The sequence below is a fragment of the Poecilia reticulata genome, linkage group LG13 (assembly GCF_000633615.1).
Source record: "Poecilia reticulata strain Guanapo linkage group LG13, Guppy_female_1.0+MT, whole genome shotgun sequence".
Lineage (NCBI taxonomy): Eukaryota > Metazoa > Chordata > Actinopteri > Cyprinodontiformes > Poeciliidae > Poecilia > Poecilia reticulata.
The window spans coordinates 17,900,536-17,906,535 of NC_024343.1; the positions used below are offsets into that span (position 1 = coordinate 17,900,536).

At 37.9% G+C, this 6,000-nt stretch overlaps 1 protein-coding gene across 2 annotated transcripts in view; it reads right to left on the bottom strand.

Annotated features, from left to right (window-relative positions):
• sipa1l3 (signal-induced proliferation-associated 1 like 3) overlaps nucleotides 1-6,000 on the bottom strand; it is an 81,348-nt gene that overhangs the window by 39,201 nt on the left and 36,147 nt on the right. The window lies entirely within an intron of this gene.

Here is a 6,000-nt window from a genome sequence, read left to right on the forward strand (position 1 = left end):
TTATCCTGACAAACACAACATAACACATGAGGGGAGAAAATGGGGGTAGCTAAGGGTCACTGACTGGGTGAGTGACTGTTTTAAAACAGTAAAGTGTTGCCACATCTTTAACTTGCTTATGCATTAATTCCTCTTGAAATGTTTTCCCATTTTGTCACACTACAACCGCAAAATTCAAATTGTGATGTTTTTGTGATAGGCCAAAACAAAGGAGCATATAATAATAATTACATGGAAGCTGGACTTAAACCTGAAAATGTATTTACTTACAACTCCCCGAGTCAAAACTTTGAGACAATTTTCATTGCAATTGCAGACGAGGTATTTCTCAAATTGTAACTTTTTCTTAAAAACAATACTGTATGTGATAAAATGAATAATTAAATTGTTTGTGGAGTTGTTCTATCTGGTTTATTAACGCTTTGTTTCCAGTGTAAATAAATAATAATAAAAAAAACAAGAGTGATTTCGAATACAGAAATCAATCTTTGCTTTTAAAATTTCTCAACACTACCCATACCAAAGGACGCAGAGGACAAACAAGTTTAGTGTCCATCATTAGTGCTAAACCACATGGATGCCACAAGACGCCTCTCGCACAAGTTTACAGAGTCGAGTCAACGCCTCTTTATAAGGTCAGTGGTTATTAAGAGGATCAGAAAGCTGGTTATGTAAAACAAACACAGGCGGATTCCTGAACAAGCTTAAAGCTTTTGCTCTCTTAGCATTATGAGTGAACCTCTGTGGGCAGCAGCAGCAGAGATACTGTTCCAGCAGGCATCAGCGCGCTACTGTCTGAGCGTGAACTTGGGCGAGTGCGACTGATTGCATCTTGAGCATCTGGTGTATATTTAGTAGAGGAATCGTTCTGTGCAGCACTGCCAGACAGAATGACTGTCAAACAGCCAGAACCGAGCTGGACTAACCCAGCTCTCAGTGGATGTCTGAGAAAAAGGATGAACTCAGAATAAATAGCCTCATAAATAAATAAGTTCATCTGTCAGAGGTTTTGCTAAGAAGAAAATGCAAATCCTGTCTCATTATAGTGGATGTGCAGCTTGCTCACTGGACATGAAACATCCCCAGGTTTGTTTGTTAACTTGGGGAAAAAAAGAAAGAACTGTGGACATTAATTAACACGAGGACTTGAGTCCATCATGAGAAATACGTCAGATTTAACCTGACAGGCTATTTTTGCACACGGTTTCTTGAAGGTTGATATAAAAAAATAGACTGAGTAAAGAAAAACCCACAGACGCATAAATAGAAATGACTGATGCACATAGAAAATAAAATCACGACATCCACTACTCTGAAGTGTGACAGCAGAGGGGAAAAAGCGAGAGTATAAAGCTGGAGGGATGCCTGCACCTTTCCCATCACTGGCATTTTGTTGTGTGTAAGATGGATTACTGTCAACTCTGGTGCAGAAACCTTCTTCTGTCAGTCCTCCTTCACACTTCAGCCTGCTAATAACATCCCAGCTTTAACACAAAGATTGTGACAATATGTGTGTGAATTCCCATGTAAATGTGAATGAACATGTTAAAATTCTAGTTTTGACAAACACTGCGCAATATCAAGAAAGTATGTAATTTAGATCCTATTGCGATGCGAAGTGACGGTATTGATTACATTTAACCCACATTTTTCCGGTTTACTACTTCATCATAATGTTTTCACCAGTCTTGTTCCTCATTTCCACTGAGTGGTATGGCACGGGTCGGTACGCTATTTTCTCTGTTTCCATTGTAAAAGCGGCTCATGTATCCGACCCGTACTGCACCGCTCCTGGGAAGGGGAACACCGTCAAACTGGCCAAATACAATATTGGGATGAATCGCTGCATGCATGACACTTTAAGACAGTGTTCTACTAAATATTCTGTCCAAGCTGCTCTTTGTCATTATGATATTGCATATGCTCATTGCAAGTTTCAATTAGCTAAATTTAAGTCCTTTTAATACTTTTTAAGACTATTACGGTTTAAATTTAAGACCTTGGGTCAAAGTCTTTTTAAGGCCTTACATTTTTATTTTCAAATTTGACAAAATTTTAACAACCCCTGGGAGCCAAGATATGCAGATACTGTAATGACGAAGATAATTTAATACATTGTTCATCTGCTTCGTTTTTAATAAATAAATTGACGATAAATAGCATACATTCAAATATTGCCAGAAATGAATCACATACTTACTTAGCTTAACAGTAAGCTAATAAATTGTGACATACAAGGTAATCATTGAAGTAAATGCAATGGCTCACGTAGTTTGATTTAATCCAATGTGCCAGAGACTTCAGTTTGTGAAAAATTCATGTCTGTCTGGATATTCACACAGCAGCCTGCTGTGGGCAATGAGCACATATGTGTTGAAGAAGGTGACCCCATACAGAGCAGGCAGTGCTGGTTCACTCAAACTCCAACACTGGGAGGTAGAGACTGCCACACTTCCGACCTTTTCACACCTCGGATTTCCCACCATCCTCTGTGTTTGTGAACTGTTTTCTACTGTATGCACTGAAACTGAACAGTGGACGTTTTTATCCTCCCTAAAATGGCTTCACTGAACCATAGGTGCAGGTTTCTGTTTAAGACATTTAAAGTCCATTTTAACTTACATTTAAAACCAACCTGATTTATTGCTTATAACAATAATCAAATAAACATAACTTTGTCGACTTAAATTGTAGTTTTTCAGGAGTGGCAAGAGCCTTGAGGTCTTTTAAATCTCCAAACACTACGCAGCACACTTCATAATAGTTACTGACCACAAGTTTTAGCAATTGAAATCCCTGTCAAATCCAAACTTTTTTAATTCCATTTTATGCATCAAAGAATGTGTCCCTTACTTTCATGCAATTTTTATTTAATAAAAAGAAAATTATAGAAACAGTTGATAGTTTAGACAATGAAAATAATGGGAGTGCTTAGTTTTGATCCATGAAAACTAGACCCATTTATTTACCAATCAGAGCTGATCAAACAAACATGTTTAAATTCATGTCTCTACCCAATTGATTTGGTAAAACTTGAATGTTTCAGAAATGTTGATGAAAAATGTAGGCATGAATAACAGTGCTAATTAAAGCGCTTGCCTGGAAAAGACATTGAGTTGATTTTTAACCTAATTTTGAGGAACACAAAAGATGGAAGTAGGAGGTGTGGGAGTTCAGAACCCAGGCAGTTTATGGCGAATGCGTAACAAAGTTTGCAACCTTCCGCACTAAGGAGCGCTTCCCCCACCGCATTATAGGCCTGGCGGGCCGCTTAGTCATATTTTCACATTTCCTGCCAGCATTTAACAATTTTTAACACACACAAAAAAAAACAGTGGGCGGCTGGTGGATGGCCCTAGCACTCCTACCACCAGGGTTGACAAGTTTTCTAGGTCCCTTAAAAGACTTTGAAAGGAGCCAGGATATCGACAGAGTGAGAAAAAGTAAGCTAAGTAAGTTTAACAACAACAAACTTAGGGAACCAAATAAATCAACACTGATCTGTAACTGCACTGTGGCCTTCTGGACTGAAAATGGACCATAAAGCACCTAAAGATTCCCACATCTACTTGTGTTTCTCAGGCGTTGTGTGACGTTTGTGTAACAATTAGTAATAAAGATGACTCATATGCTTGTAAAAACGAAGGTGCTTTCCGACTCCGTGCTGCTGCTCTTCGTACTGGGCCTCGTACAAAACGTTACAAAACTAGGGAAGTTTCAATAATATGCCAAGCTGCATGAAGGCCACCAGAGCAGATAGCCTGACTAATTTACCAGCTAATATCCGATTGTATGATTCCTAATGTAATTTTTTGAAGAGCATAATGGCAATAAAAGGTATAATATTCTGAGCAAAATGCACATTAAAGGAACTACTAAATTTAACGTTGGTTTATTCGATATTTTTTATTCAGTTCTTGTATCAGAATCCAAAAAAGACAAATGTGTTACACATAATAAGAGTACTAGTCATGCAAGTGTTATACTGGTTTAGCAGCAGTTATCGATTGTTTGTTTCCTGCTTTGAATAAAAGCCTTTTTGTCCTTGTGTCAACTTAAATTTTTTATTCATATCAAACTGGGATGATTTCACACCAGCCCGTGGCAAGTAGAAAAACTGGCTCATTTGAATGTGTTTTTTTTTTCGTCAACAGGATCAAAAATGCAGCGAAGTCATCGGTACTAAGCAGAGCTTGTTTCAGCAGAACCACTTCAAACGCTGACGGGTACTGCTGGTGCTGGTTACCATAGGAACGTGAAGGTGCACCAGGAAAAAGACATACGATGTAGGCGGATGACCGCAGGCGATGAGGACACAGAGAAAACAAAACAAAGCAGTAATCTATAGGCTGCAGCCATCAGATGGCCACTTTATAGACTGATTAGTGCAGTCACTGCAGCAAACAGCAACAAAGCTCATATGGAGCACATCATGATGTGCTCCCTTTAAACTTTAGATCTACAAATCTTCTGTAGTGGCCCTTTAATTTCTGCTTTCTGCAAATGTGAACTTCCTCTGTTAGATCACTCTGTCTATGTTTCCTTGTTCATCAGCACCAAGACGCTTACAACTGTATGCCATGTAAGCTTCAAAGCATGCCTAAGTGGGCTTTAGAGTATTTAGTCACAAAAACGAGCACTTATCAGCAAACTTCCAGCATCTGGTATTGTTTTTTGTTTCCATATCAGAAGACTTCTCGCATCGTCTTTAGGTTTTTCTTATTGGCAGTTTATCAAGAAATCAATTTTGCTGGTATTTGAAACAAAAAAATCAAGAAGAACAAGGATTTTTTTTTTCATTTCATTTGAAGTCTTTCAAACACAAGGGGCAAAAATGACCAAAAGAGGAAAATTAATGTAACCAATAGCTTAATATATGATTAATTTGTAAAACGAGCAAAAACAAGCAACTGAAGATAAAGTTAAGATCACATAAGCTAAAGTCTGATACTTCTCATTCAACAGTGTCATTCAGCTTACAGTAACAAATACATTAATGTTTTACACTTCAATATTATTGAAGGCCAGCTGCTATAAATTAGGACTGCTTCATCAACAGTTTTGTGGAAAAAAATGTTTGCCCCTTTTCACAGATTTTAGTTTTTAAATAATGACTTTCTTTATTAATGGGCCAAAATCTCTCCAAACCAACCTGGACCTAAGTGAAAAAGCAACCATCCCTCTTCTTGTTAAATAATGAATTTAGTGTGATTAACCACAGAGAACTGGAAGGATGAGCTCAAGTTCACAAGCCTAAAATAGACTTTGTTACTGCACTACCTGTAGAATCAAGAAATCTCCTAAATAGAAGCTGGCATCAAATTGGCCAGGAAAAGTTGTTGCTCAAGTATGCTGTATGAATATATTTGCCTTGATGTTATCAACTCAACCATCAACTCTGAGAGTTATAAGTGAGTTACAATTCCTTTGGCTACAAGACAATACTTGGATTTACTTTTTCACATAGAGCCGTACTGGTTAATAGAAGTGTATATCTCTTACTTGATATAACATTTTATTTGATGACATGTGGGGAAAAAGTGGTAAAAATCAAGAAGAAATCTGTAGGTGAGCAGATACAACTTCCTTTGGAAAACAAAAAGGGGAATCACTACACAAATTCCCACAAAAGAATCAGCTAAGAAACATCTTTGTTTTTTTGGCGTCATGTGATGTCAGGATGTGAACACCGATTAGCATCTAGATTGTGTCAGCTACCTGCAGAATGTGTAGCTGCAGAACGAGACCAGGCCTTTATTTAGTCTGGCTGTCACACTGTCAGATGCATTTCTGTGCAGTGCAGAGGCATGCAGATCAGGCTCTAGATCAGTGTTTCTCAAACTTTATTGGGCCAACGCCCCCCTAGCCTTTATCCAGGTCCCTCACCGCCCCCCACCAAAGAATTTGTAGGCTACTTTGCACTGACCATTATTTTATTATTAATATTACTATCACTATTGTTTATGTTTTGATTTTTATGCTTGTTTCTGTATTTATCAT